This window comes from Suncus etruscus, chromosome 3 (assembly GCF_024139225.1).
Source record: "Suncus etruscus isolate mSunEtr1 chromosome 3, mSunEtr1.pri.cur, whole genome shotgun sequence".
Taxonomy (NCBI): Eukaryota; Metazoa; Chordata; class Mammalia; order Eulipotyphla; family Soricidae; genus Suncus; species Suncus etruscus.
In genome coordinates, this window is record NC_064850.1 from 120,343,860 (window position 1) to 120,359,069 (window position 15,210).

Consider the following 15,210-nt stretch of genomic DNA (forward strand, 5'->3'; position numbering starts at 1 on the left):
AAAGCCCAGAGGCATGAAATGGGTCATGACAAATTCAGTGGCAGGAAGGACACTGAAAGAACAGGAAGAGCCAAGGCTTGGGGAACATTCTCAGACTCCCTGTCTTGGACCCCATCTATTCAGCTGGGGGTACAAGGAAGTATGATTGCTTTCTGCAGGGAAAGGTGGGATTCAAACACAGATCTGAAGGGAAGAGAGAAAAGGTATGTGTGTGTGTGTGTGTGTGTGTGTGTGTGTGTGTAAGGGGGGTGCAAGTTACAGTTTATTGAGAGAGAAAATGAGGGCTTGCTAAGGGATGAGGAGAAGAGATGGAGAAGGCCAGATTTACCGGAGAAACATTTCCAAGGTCAAGCCACAAGGAATCAGCCATTGATTGGATTGTGAGCAATAGCGCGGGTGTCTGACATGCGGATTTCTAGCTTAAGGAAGCAGGCAGGTGATGGGGCCATTTATTAAAATGATGAGTCAGCCATAAAGGGGGAGATTTGGAGGAGGGGGTGTTATTAAGGTGTCTAGCAGGCATTGAGAACGAGAGAGAGAGAGAGAGAGAGAGAGAGAGAGAGAGAGAGAGAGAGAGAGCAGACTCCTGGATGCAGCTGCCACTGCTGGCATAGCTGTAGGGCAGATGTACTTGATCCAGACCACCATGCTCTGGGTTGTGAAATTAGGATGAGGTGAGAAACCTGGACTGTGCACACACATCGACTCTGTAGTAGTTTTTGGTGTCTCATCAAAGTCAGTTCACGTGCATCTCTTTGGTTTCCAGCCAGCAACTGCTGAAAGGGGAGGCCACTTCATTCTCAGAGCTGGACACTTGATTTCAGGGCCTCCCCCCAGGCCCTCAGGATATTCTAATCTCATACTCACACTGTTGCCTTTTATTTTACACAAGTATTCAGAACACCTTAAACTTTCTCCACTCCTTTATTTCTTTTGGGGCAACAACCAGCAGTGTTCAAGGCTTACTCCCAACTCTCTGCCTTCAGTCAGTCCTGCTGGGCTCAGGAAACTAGATCAGGCGCTGAGGGTTGAATGGAATGGAATGGAATGGAGTTGGGGATCAATTGCAAGGCAAACAGCACTTTAACCACTGAACTATCCATCTCTCTGGTCTCTCCTCACACCCTTATGTGAACCAAAACGTAAAAATTAAATCTGGTGCAAGAGGATTGAGGATTACTAGGATAGCAAGGTGAGTAGGAAGACACTCCTTTCCGTGACCTGAAATGCAGCCATGTGTCCTTGTTAAATAAAGCATGGAATCTCATATGGAACCCACCAGTAATAGCAAAGTATGTTATAGTTTAAAATCACTTAACAGACTTTCACTTGTTTGCATCTTCTTTTCATTTATTTCAGCAATGTTTTGTGGTTTTCAGTGTATAAGCCTTGAATAGTTAAAGTGTCATGCTATCCAATCAATCTATAAATTCAATGTGATTCCTGTCAAAAGTCAGTTATTTTTACATAAATATAAAAATATAAGATTCAAATGAAACCACAACAGATCCTAAGTTGCCATAATAATCTAAGAGAGAAGGGTAGGAAGCAAAATATATCCTGATCTAGAGTATATAGCAAAGCCACAGTTATTAGAACTATATGGTTAACATTCACCCCTGAACCATGAATACCACCTACAGAAACAAACATGGTTTCCTACATCAGCACCAAGAATATAAATTCTACCAAGAAAGGCCCTACTACCATCATGGCACTGACTTACTCCAAAGACAGTTATTATGTCACCCTGACAACCAGGCAACAGTCTGCTTTGGGGGCAGGATTCTCTGCAATGCTAACTGATGGAACCAGAAGACATTACACACCACCCAGACTTCGACACAGGACCTATCAGAAACCAGGATCTATAACTACAGTTACCTGATAGCAACAACTGTGATGGTGAAGAGCTGACCACCAAAAATGACCAGGGGGTTGGACAACTTAGTATGCCTGGAGCCTTGAGTTGGTCTTATGCCAAAAAAACTTCTGGTGTAAGATCTCCCTGTATTTTAGGCCAAAGGTCTTTCTTTCCAGTTCCTTCCATATTTTGCTGTGCCTATGCAAATGACATCTGCAACACACACACACACACACACACTACATACACACATCTTTTTTTATAGTGTATCTCCCATCTCTTTGGGTTTGGTATTTTTTGTGGGGGAGAGTTGTATCTCCCATCTCTAAAGAGAAAAGAAAGGGAGCATACTAAACCTTCTGATATTGTATTAATGACTTTATTGTTAATACAATAATTTTTACAAACATAACTGCTAATGAACTCTTTCCCCTTCTTTTTCCACCTTTTTTAATTCTCTATTTTCTATGTTTTAATAACTTCATGTTCTGTCATTCTGAAACATATGTATTATAATCTGTTATGCCAACTATGGACTGCATTTTCTTTAGATAAATTTAAAAAACTATATGGTTCAGAGTCTAGCATTCAAATATATGGACAGAACCTGGAATAGAGAACCCAGAAATAAACCCATGCTATATTACCAACTGATCTTTGATAAAACTGCCAGCAATATACTCTAGTGATACAAAAACGTCTCTAATAAATAAAGTTGCACAGTGGGTAGGGAATTTGCCTTTCAGGATTTCTATCCCTGGAATCCCATATGGTCCCCTAAGCCTGCGTATAGTGATCCCTGAGCCTAGGAAGGGAAATATTGGCAAGGACATATCTGATAAAGATTGATTTCTAAAATATATGAGTCACCTGGAAATAGTACAATAGATAAGGCATTTGTCTTACAAGTAGCAGACCCTTAATTTGATCCCTGGCACCACATATGGTCCCCCGAGCACTGCCAGGAGCCACTCCTAGGAACAGAATCAGGAATACCCCCCCCCCCCCGAATATGCTGGGTGTGGAACTAAAACCCAAAACACACACGCACGCACACACATTCATTCTGAGGCTAGTGTACCTAGCCACAGGTGAACTTGAGTGCCTGACTGGTTAGAGACCCGGAGCACTGATCCAGATGCAACCCTCTAGCACAGCCAAGTGTAGCCCCATCCAGCCCTCCCCCAGAACTGAATAACAAATTCAAAAATATACATAGGTAAGTAAAATAGAGTATAGTTTATCTATAGGCCTTGGAGGCACCATGTGAGCATGGGTCAGCAAACGTGTATTTTAGTAGAGCAGCTACTGTATGCATTGAAGGTGGTACCAAGAAGGGAGCCGGAGAGATTGCACAGTGGTAGGACGTTTGCCTTGCATGCAGCCAACCCAGGACAGACCCCAAGTCTATCCTGGCATCCCATATGGTCCCACAAGCCTTCCAAGAGTGATTTCTGAGCACAGGTCCAGAATGAACTCCTGAGCACTGCTGGCTGTGGCCCAAAAATATAACAAACAAAAAAAGAAGTGCCAAGAAATGGGAAACACACCAGGACTATTGCCCTGCTGGAAGAAAATTAGGGATGTCTTCGGGGAAGATGAGATGAGGGACGGACGGACACACACACACACACACTCACACATGGACACATGGACATATACATGCACACACGTGTACTGACACACGCACATACACACATGCACGCAGAAGTGAGGTTCTGAGGGTCGGTTGTCTTGTCCCATAGTAGCAGCTGAGGATTCTGGGGCTCTTTTGGGCGGGGGATGCTCCAGATCAACATCTCCACCACCCTTGCCTCCCACATAGTCTCACTACGACTCTCCCTTTTATCCCTCAAAGACAACCTGAGAAAAAAAAGTGTGGGAGTGGGCATGGGGAGGAAGGATGCACGGATAAAAGGATGACTCTTCCTTTTAGCTTTAGGACTCTTTGATTCCAGGATTTCCACTTCTTGTTAGTAATGCAGCCTGGACATCCAGGTGTGGAAGCACTAACCAGGGCTCACCAGCATGAAAGCCAAACTCCTTACCCCGACCACAATCTCCCCAACCCCTTTATTTCCATTGGAAAATACTTGAGGGTTGGAGAGTTGGTGCAGGGATTAAATCACTTGTCTTGCATGTGGCTGACCCTGACTCTGTCCCTGGCACTACATATGATCTCCTGAGCACTGCCAGGATAGAATCCTGAGCACAGAGCCAAGAGTCAGCCCTGAGCACCACTGGTATGGCCTCAAAACTTGAATGAACAAATGAATGAATAAAAATACTTGGGGGTGGTTGTAGTGATAGCACAGAAGGTAGGAGATTTGCTTTTCATACAACTGACCCAGGCTTGATACCCTGCAGCCCCTGAGCCTACCAGGAGTGATTTCTGAGTGCAGAGAAGGAGTAACCCCTGAGCACCACCAGGTGTGGCCAAACAAAAACTTGATTGCCGAGGACTATGATAGGCGTGCCTTGAGCCCTTGCCACTGGGAAGTGGGTAGGGATCCATGTTAGGATCAGACCACTTCCCAGCCTTCAGCTGGGATAAAAAAAAAACAAAAAACAGCGACTCCAAAGATCCAGGATATGGCAGGTGACAACAGGACAGGAGGGAAAGAAGTGAGCCCACACAGGTCAAGTCTCTAGGGCCTAGGCCATAGCTTTCCAGGACACAACTCCAACAAATGATATATCCAGACAAGTTCTGGCCATCCTCTCCGGCTGCACTGTTCTGCTCTTCTTTTTGCGAGACAAGCACTTAGAACCAGCACAGCACTGCTGACTTAAAAGCCAACACAACTGACTAGAAAAGCCACAACACTGTGAATTTGTTCCCTTGTTGTCAGGGTGCACGGTTCCCAAGTGCACTTCTAGAACAGCTCAAGGCCCTCAGTCCCCCCTCCCCCCGGGATGAGCCTGGGAACCCTCTCACCTCACCTCATGTCCCACCAGGATGAGGAGGTGGTGACCAGGTGTGAGGCGTGTGTTGGGCCCTCCTCTGGCCAACAGCTTCTGTCCCTGCTCAGCTGATGTTGATCAGTAGGCTCAGATGGGTTCAGTCAGGACCACTGCTGGAGCAGCTTCACAAAACCAATGCACAAAGAACCCTAAACCTCTTAAATTCAGCCCCTCTTGTAACCTCTTCTTGCTTTTGCTGGCCTGAAGCCTGGTGGGGAGGGATAAGAAGTAAGAGTAGGTGAGGCAGCCTTAAGCTTCAGGGTATATTCTGCTCCAGAAAGATGCTTTAGGCCATAGCCATAGTACAGAGGGAAGGGTGTTTGTTTGCCTTACATGCAGCAGTCCTGGGTTGGATCCTCCGTCTCCCATATGGTCTCTGGAGCAATATGGAGATTACCAGGAGCAATCCCTGAGTACAGAGTCAGGAGTAACCCCTGAGCAAAGCTGGTTGTGCCCCCCAAACAAAACAAAATAAAACAAATAAAAGAGGGGCCGAAGCAATAGCGCAACAGTAGGATGTTTTCCTTGCACGTGGCTGATCCAGGACGAACCTCAGTTGGATCCCCGGAGTTCCATATGGTCCCCCAAGCCAAGAGCAATTTCTGAGCACATAGCCAGGAATAATCCCTGAGCGTCACCAGGTGTGGCCCAAAAACAAAACAAACAAACAAAAACAAATAAAAGAAAGGTGCTCATCCAGCTGCCAGGCTCAGTTCAGACACATTGGCAGAATGTGGGCTTGGAGCCCCCCCCCCAAACACTCTATCCACCTGCCCTGCTCCATATATCTGGGTGCATACTCAAGGAACCTAAGAGACAAGCTTCCTTTATCATTGTTTCCTTGCTGCCTTCTGAAGCCCTGCCATTTCCAAAACCCCACGGTGAGTACATGTTGCTGCCTCGGGATGCCCCCCTTGCCCCTTCACCCTGGCTCCCTTTCATCTTGTCTACACTCAGATTCCAGGGATCTGGGTGGGGTTTCAAAGCGCTCGCGCGCGCGCACACACACACACACACACACACACACACACACACTCACACACTCACACACACACTCACACACACTCACACACACACTCTCACACACACACACACACACACACACACACACACACACACACACACACACACTCTGCTTTGGCAGTGTAGAAGGAAAAGCCAAGCTCTCCCTGGCTCTCGGACAGTACTAATTGTCTGGCCACGCTTTCCAAAGAGGCTTTTTGAATCTGGGCATTTAGGGAGAAAGTGGAGAAGCGTGGCTGTATGAAAGAGCAATTGGTGTTAAATATTCATGCTCTGCTCACTGCTCGTCAAAATCTGTGACCCCCGGAGCTTGCTTGGCAGCAGCCTGGCAGGCTTTGCTACTCTGCTTGTGCTCAAGGGGCTCAGAGACAAAACATCACCCACTCTCTCTCCCCCACACACAGGCTAGGGTGCTCCTGGGTCTGAAGTGTTGCCAGGTACCAGCATTGCTCAGCACTGTCTGGTCTGGCCACAGTTATCTCTGCCATCAGCACTTTCCAACCGCTCCCTCCTTGGCCTTGTCTAATTCCGCAGACTTTGGCCTTGCTGGAGAACCATTCTCTGAACGGTGGGACAGTGAAAGCGAACACAGTCAGCTTAATGTTTCAGAAACAAGCTAAGGAGCTTCTGAAGCAGAGAGGAGGGAGGGAGTGGGATGGAAGAGAACACAGCCAAGAGGCCAGAGGCAAACAAAGCAGCCACATTCAGGCCATTTTCCCGAGCTTTGGGGGAATCAATAATAAATGTTCTGGTTTACATGTGTCCATAGTACAGCCATAGGAACTTGAAAAATAACCTATTTGAAAGGAAAATTGCTCTTAATTCAATTTCTTCTTCTTTTTCTTCTTCTTCTTCTTCTTCTTCTTCTTCTTCTTCTTCTTCTTCTTCTTCTTCTTCTTCTTCTTCTTCTTCTTCTTCTCCACCTCCTCCTCTTCCTCTTCCTTTTCCTCCTCCTCCTCTTCCTCCTTCTCCTCCCCTTCCTCCTTCATCCTCCTTCTTCTCCTTCATCTTCGTCTTGGCCTTCTCCTCCTTCTTTCCTCCTCCCTCTTCTCCTCCCTTCTTCTCTTCCTTCTCTTTCTCCACCTTCTCCTTCACCTCCTCCTCCATCATCATCATCATTTCTTCTCCTCCTATTTTTACCTTCTCCTCTTTCTCCTCCTCATTTTTGTTTTGGGGGCACAACTGGAAATATTCAGGGGTTATTCCTAACTTTGTTCTCAGGGGTCACTACTGGCAGTACACGGGGAACCATGTGGGATGCCAGGGATTTAAACCAGGTCAGCTACTTGCGAGGCAAATTCCCTACTCGCTCTCCTATCTCTCTGAACCCCTTTCTGTTGCCCTCTTCTTCTTTTTAAATTTTTTCCAAGTTTTCTAAGCATGTTCTACCATTGCAGGAAAAATAATAAGAGGGCTAGGCAGGTCTCAGAACTCGCTGGCTACCTCTTACCTTCATCATCATCTGCAAGAGAAATGTTGGTGAACTTGCTCTCCTCTTCCTCTTTGCCAGCCCCATCCATCTTGTTCCGTCTCCAAGGCCTGTGAGTGAGCACAAACATGAGTAGCAGAGGGTGACAGTGGTGTCATGTGAGGCTCTTGTTAAATCATTAATGAGAGGTAGCCAGGCAGGTACTACTTACCCCTGCACCACTTACCTCTTCCTGCCACCCATCTGCTGAGTGCAGCCTTCCCAACAGGAAGTGGTACGAGTTAAATAGTTACGGGGCTTTTGCTGAAGATGTCAGCTGGCACTTCTGCTGCGCCCACCACTCAATTTTGCCTGTGTTCCCATGATCCCATGGTAGAGCTTCCCAAGAATATCGCCTCATAACCACTGGCATCTGGCCCAAGAAAGACACAGAATGTACATGAGGATCATAGCTTCTGGAAACCTACAAGAAAATTAGAAAGAATTTGGTTAGTGAAATAGCAGCTTGATTTCTGGGCATAAAGACATCCAACCTCAGCCTCAACATCCTGAGTGTAACACAAAGAAAGAGCCACTGTAATAAATATAGTGAACAACATTGGGCTAAAGAGCTCATTAAGAAGATAAAGCACGGGCCCGGAGAGATAGCACAGCGGCGTTTGCCTTGCAAGCAGCCGATCCAGGACCAAAGGTGGTTGGTTCGAATCCTGGTGTCCCATATGATCCCCTGTGCCTGCCAGGAGCTATTTCTGACCAGATAGCCAGGAGTAACCCCTGAAAAAGAAGATAAAGCACTTGCCTTGCAAGAAGACAACCCTGATTCAGTCCATGGCTCTCCCTAGAGTATGTCAATTATCACTGGAAGTGATTCATGAGGACAGAGACAGGAGCAGACCCCGAGTACCACTGGTTGTAGCTCCAAGCCCCTTCTTCCCTCAAATAGTGAATAATGTAAAACTAGGGAATAGTGGGGGCTGCAGCTTGTTGGGAATACACTGAGCTGTGTGCTTACTAATGGTTCATTACAAGGATTGTGAATTTTAACTGGGGATTAAATTTTTCACCAGAAAATGAGACAATCAATCAGGAAAAAAAAATGTTTTGCCTACTATTTTTAGTAGGAGTGAATGAATGAAGTAGTCTAAAGCATAACATGTTCTACAATCTCTAATGCAATGTAGCATTCATCTTCCCTGCATGGATTATTAACAAGGTGATAGCATCCTACACCTTGAGTCCAAGAATTTATAAGGCCATGAAGGATGTTAAAGGAAGGATACAAATGAAAACACAGGCTTCCCAAAAACAGAATCCAAAGGCAGAACAAATTTGTTTTATAACAAATCATCTTATTTTTAAATGTGGAACTTGAGATTTAATATGTGTATGCACAAGTGTGCTTATTAATGGATATTAGCCTGATAAGATGGAAGAAAGGAAAAAAGAAAAAGAATCAGTCAACTAAGCAAGATGCCCTCACTCCCTGTTTATCATAATCTCAGGAGATCAATACCAGGACTGAAACATTTGAGGTGCTCATGTGTGTCTAGGCTTTCTCAGAACTGCCTTAAGCAGTGAACCAGTGAGTGTCTCAAACCATTCCAAGGACCACGTAGGGCATTTGAATCTATTTGGGTATTCAGATGTTCAACATTTAAAAATATGTTTGGGTATTTTTGATATATTAGTTGGATTCTCTGAGCACATGAGTTATCCTGGGGTACTGTATGGGAGTTTATTTTCATGACATGTCATCAGATTACTAGCTTAGTATTTATGGGTTGAGTACTCTGTGCTCACAGTAATCAAAGTGACTTATCTGGAACCATCTCATTATTCTTCATAACAACCATTTAAGGAGACAGAGACATGTGGAAAGATGGTTTGCCTGAGTTGAAGTTAGGAACCAGATACTTGGTAGCAAAGCCCATACTCTACCCAGCCCAGCTCAAGGCCTGTATCACACATAGGCATTAGACAGTAATAGAAAGTCTAGGGACAAGAATGCAGCTCAATGGAAGAAAATATGCACCCCAAGTATAGAGTCCTTTATTTACCCCTTCATTATCCCCCCAAAAATATAATGCACAATAGAATATTTCATTTTATTTTTACATGTTTATTTTAGACCCCCCCCAAAAAAAAACTTAAAATATGTAAGAAAAAATAATTTAAAAAATGTTATATTCTTGGGGCTACTATAAATTAGACTGGTATGTTTTTTAAGTGACTTTTCCCACCTTAATTATATCCTATTTAAAATTAATTTACCTTGTGGCTTTTCATAAGTGTATTTAAATTTTGTCATTAAATCATGCATCCCGTTTTAGTAAATATACTTTAATATGTTTACAGCGCATATCAAGGAATCGTTACATAAATAATTAGCTTTGGCAAGAGGATAAAAAATAGAAACACAATTCCTGACTTCTCTAATATATAGCCCTCAGATAATATTAGTCATAATGCTGCAACGATGTCCTCATGTCCACGTGTGTGTGCGCATGCGTGTGTGTGTCTGTGTGTGTCTGTGTGTCTGTGTCTGTGTGTCTGTGTGTGTTTCCAGGGATCAAACCCAGGCTTCATGGATAAAGGCAAACACTTTGCTACTGAGACATTACTTGAGCTCTGGGGACAAATTCTGTTGAGAAATGTAGTTTAGTAGCAAGTGGTTAAAAACCAGTCAATAGATATATGGCTTGTCTAAGGCGCTATGACTCAACTGAAGGCCAACCCAAGAGCCAAGTAATGCTTCTTGGTAGTTCCTGTAAGCAATTTGCTCAACCAGCACCCAGAAGGCTGGTTTCACCCCATCCTTCATCAAACATGACCTGACTTAGTGAAGTGTAAGGTAAACACGATTTCTTGACAGACCTCAGACATTCAATTCCACTTGGACAACACAGGAGCATTTAAGGTAAATTTCAGCACATTTTCTATCTTTTCTGTAACTGGTGGTCAGTCTATAAGCTGCCCAGGGTTATTTGACATTCATTCAGCAAATATTTATTGAGAATCTGCTATGTGCTAGGCACTTTTCTTGCCAGAGGTGCTATACCAATAAATGATAAACGGAAAGGATTACCTTTTAGAGTAGGGGAGAAAGTACAGGGCTGCAAGTGGCTAACCCAAATTTCATTCCAGCAATACATTTGGTCCCCCAAACACTGTCAGGAGTAATCCCCGAACATAGAGCCCTGAGCATAGCCAGGTGTGCACCCCCCAAAATACTTTCTATCATAGAGCCTCCATTCTTGGTGGGGAAGACAGACAAGGAACGAAGGGAAGAAGGAAAAACAATGTCACAAGAAAAAACAGCCGCCACCACCCTGGGGAGATGAGATCCTAAACTTGCCATGCTCGGGCCCAGAGAGATACCACTGTAGGGAGGGCATTTGCCTTCCACACAGCTGACCCGGGTTCAATCCCCAGCATCCATAGGGTCCCCCAAGCCTGCCAGGAGTGATTTCTCAGTGCAGAGCCAGGGGTAATCCCTGAGAACTGCCAGATGTGGTCCAAACAAACGAACTAAAACTTCCCATACACATCCCCAACACCCATGTATATTGTTGCAGGGCAGAACAGAGATGGGAGAGGCTGAAAAAACATCTCACACTCTGCATCATGCCAGACATCCACCCCTCAAAGCAAGGGACACAATTTCTCCACCTCTTGCAGGCACGAACCAACCATGCTAAGTTCTGGAGTGCAGGAGAAAATTTGCCAGCCCTGCCTTCTCACCTGAAAGTTGTTCTCACTGGGAAAGTGGTTTCCAAAGGTAGCACATCCAGTCCCTGAGAAGGGAGGCATGAATGGAAGATCCCCCCAAATTTCTGATTCTTATATCAGCATGTGGCTGTTGTTGAGGCCAGAAATGAATGCATGGATTAAGTCTGCCTTCAGTCAAATGCCACACGCCCTACAAGAGCCCCGAAATTGGCACTGGCGCCTGTGGAAATTGTGGTCTGTTCAATTGTGGTCTGTTCAATTTCTAGTATGCTGGCTTTTTGGGTTCCATCTTCTAGAGATGGCCATGATTTGGGGGTGCTTTTTCTTTTCAAGCTGCAGTGTGGGAGGCCTGGAGGGATTTATCTAGCAACTGTTTTCTGTGATTCTCTGCCACTGCCAACACACACCACACCTCGGAGACCAGAATGCTGGGGGATTCCAAATGGAAAGAAGGGGTAACCCTGATGACCTCATAAACATGTCTCAAATGGAATTACTCTATTGTGGGGGCACACCCACTGTGCTATCACTCCAGCCCTCCAAAATGGAGTTACTCTTGATGGGAAAAAAGTGCTTTTACATTTTTGCTTGGAGACATATCTAGGACAGGGCACAATTGGAAGGTGATAGGATAGGAATCTATTATCAACCCAACACTTACATCCTAAACATTTCCAGCATCTCAAGCTAAGATTTTTGCTTTGTTTTGTTTTGGGATTTTGTATGTTTGTTTTTTGTTTTGGGGCCACATCCGCAAGTGCTCAGGGGTTACTCCTGGCTCGATGCTCAGAAATCACTCCTGGCAGGCTTGGGAACCATACGGGATGCCAGGTATCGAACCTGGGTTGGCTGTGTGCAAGGCAAATGCCCTACCCACTGTGCTATCACTTTGGTCCCAGACTTTAAAAAAAAAATTTTTCCCCTCTGGCTGCAGAGAAAACAGCCTGTAGTTAGTGACCTGTGGTAGCCACCCACAAGCCTCTGCATGGAAGAGCTGGTTTAAGGCATCAAGATGAAATGATGCCAGGAACAGGGTGGGCTGACAGGTGACAGATGTTACTATCTCCTGCTGCAAAGCGAAAATGAGTCATTTCACTGCCACTGCTCTGTCGGGTGCGATCTCAGGCTCTCTCAAGCAGGTTCCCTGCTCTCTCTCATCTCTCACTCTCAAACGCCTCGACTGAGCATAGAGAGCTCAGGACCAGAAGAGGGGGAGTAGCAGAGACTCTGGGTCCCTAAGAACTTTCCTCGAGTTTAAGGTCAAAGGCGGGAATGGGTGACCCAGGCCCCATGGGAACAGCAGCTGTGAGTGTTTCTACTGTTTTCGGGCCCCTGTTTTTCTCTCCAGACACACTCAGCCTCTCCCTCCATTTTCAACACAGCTCTAGTCATTTAACTGTGGTGAAATCCAAGCCCAGAGCAATCTAAGCTGGAAATGGACAGTGTTGGGCCCAGAGGAGGAGGAAATCCTTGACCATGTCACTGTTCAACACACCTCAAGCTCTTCACTACAGGAAAACAACGGCAAACAAAGCAAGAGCAGCTGCCTCATGTATGGTCAAAGAAATGTGATAGAAATGATAGTGCTTGACTGTTAGCTCTTAGAGTGCAGATTTATCCAACTCTTGGGTCATCAACAGACTCGGGTAGCAAAGGGTTTTATGTACGTTTTTTAGAATTTTTATTTAAGTGATTGAATTGGTGGATACACTACTCTAAAAATTGCCATTTATTTGGAGGATTTTGTTTTTTATGTAATTTTTAATGTATTTTATGTATTTTTATGTAATTTCTTTAGTTAAGCACCATGGTTACAAAAATGTTTACAGTGGATTTTACTGGTCTAATGTACACCCCCTCTTCACCAGTGTAACTTTCCCACCACCAATGTTCCCAGTCTCCCTTCTCCATCTACACACACACACATACACACACACACACACACACACACACACACACACACACACACCACCTGTATTTAAGACAGGCATTGTATTTTTCTCTCTCTCATTATCCTTGTTATGGTAGTTGTCTGTGTGGTTATTTCTCTGACTACACTCACCACTCTTTGTGATAAGCTTCATATCATTGGTTGATCCTTCCAGCCGGCATCTCTATTGTCATTGGCTATTATTATCACACTGTCTTTTATTCAGTCTTGATTGCTTTCATGGCCTTTGGGAGTTTCAGATCAAAGTTGGGGGCTGCATTTTGGCAAGTCCCCCAAAAGAGGCGTTTGCATCTTCTCTTGTCAAATGCCTGTGCAAGTGGCCGACAGAAGGAGTACTCTCTCTCTCTCTCTCCCTCTCTCTCTCCCTCTCCCTCCCTCCCTCCCTCCTTCCCTCTCCCCCCCCCCCTCTCTCTCTGAATTGCCAGTATTTCACTCTCCTGGCAGGCACAGTATGGGATCAGCCTCAGTGAGATGGCTTCACCCTCATGCTCTTCAGAGGACTTGGGCTGCACCAGCTTATAAACTGCACTTATCAGGCCCATGCAGAGGCAGAGAATGAATCACCAGTGGTAGAGTTGGGTGGTAGGTAGGACCACATTCCTGGGGGCCCATGACTCCCATTTGTTTACTCCAGCATCCCATTTGCAGAAAAAGGAGCCACAGGAGAGATTCCAGCCACAGCCAGGCCTATGTTCCTCAAAACGTCTGGTTAAGTGTAGGCCACCATTTCCTCCCACCAATTTCATACCAATAGATTGAGCTTTGTAGAAGGTTTGATTTTGCTTGTGTCTCTAATTGGTCATCTTGATCTGATTTCATAGCTGCCTGCCAATGGCAAAGCTCAAGCTTCAGTGACTTCATTAACTGCTGTGTGTGTACATATTCTGAGAGAGGAGGGTAACGCATGTCCACATTAGGAATTGACAACCCTGGAGACATTTTCCCCTTCTGGGGTGTGGGGCTTGTCCAAGCTTTGCTTGTCTGAGAAATACTGTGTTGCACCGTTGGGCCTACAGAGGGCGACAAACACAGACTTTGTCTCTAGAGCTGGCATTCCTGGTCCAGGGCAATGGTGGAGGAATTAGTTACATGCCAACAACCTTGAAGTCACGACTTTGTGTTTCTGCTCTTTGATACTCTCCAAAACTCGGAAAGTATTTTTCTCAGCATTTCTCTTTCTTTGGCTTTCCTTCTGATGGATTTTTCCCCCAAGGTGTGTGCAATGAAGTTTATTCTTTATGGTTTATACTTCTGCAGGATTTGACAAATGCATTGCCACAAAGCCACCTTCCACTTCCCTAGTCCTATAAAGATCAGGTGTGGGACTCTTGTTGAAAACATCTCCCTTTTCCCCAACCTCTGCCTACACCCCACCTGTGACATGTCCTTTCAGCAATGTCAACAACACAATCACAGGAAAGGGAGAGTTGGGGGGTTGGCCTCTTTCACTTACATAATGCAGTTAAATGTACCTTGTCATTGTGTGAGAATCAATAACTCATTCCTTTTTATTGCTGAGTAATACTCCTTTGTATATCAAGTTCATTTATCCATGGCCCTATCGAAGGACATTTTGGTCATTCCCAACTCAGGTAAATATAAATATAGCTGTCATAGCATTCTTATGGATAAGTGTTTGTGTGAACTGAATTTTTTTTAACTCCTTCAGAGTTGAAATCCCAGAAACAGGATTTCTGAGTCACATTTTAAGCATGTGCATTTAACACCTACATATTGGGTTTAGCTTTATAAGAAACTGTCAGACTTTTCTTCAGTAGGATTGTGCTATTTTGCACATTCCACATTAGGGAAAGGATTATTTTATGTTTTTTTTTGTTTTGAGGTCACACCTGGAAATTCTCAGGAATCAGTTCTGACAAGACTGATTCTTGTCAAAATTGGGGGCCACCAAGGATTCTGGGAATTGAACAAGGCAAGGCATCCACCCTATCTACTGTACTATGGCACTGGCCATATTCTTTTTGTTTGTTTGTTTGGTTTTTAGTTTTTGGGCCACATCCGGTGACATGCCAGGGGATTGAACTGCGGCATTCTGTCCTAGGCTAGCACTCACAAGACAGATGCCTTATTGCTAGCGCCACCATTCCTGCCCCAGCCTCCAATCTTTTGCCTCCAATCCTCACCAGAATTTGGTGTGGCCAGGACTTATGACAAGCAATTGCGCTAGGCAGAAGATATTCTCATATTCTGGGTTTTTCTCTTGCATTTTCCTGGTAATAAATAGTATTG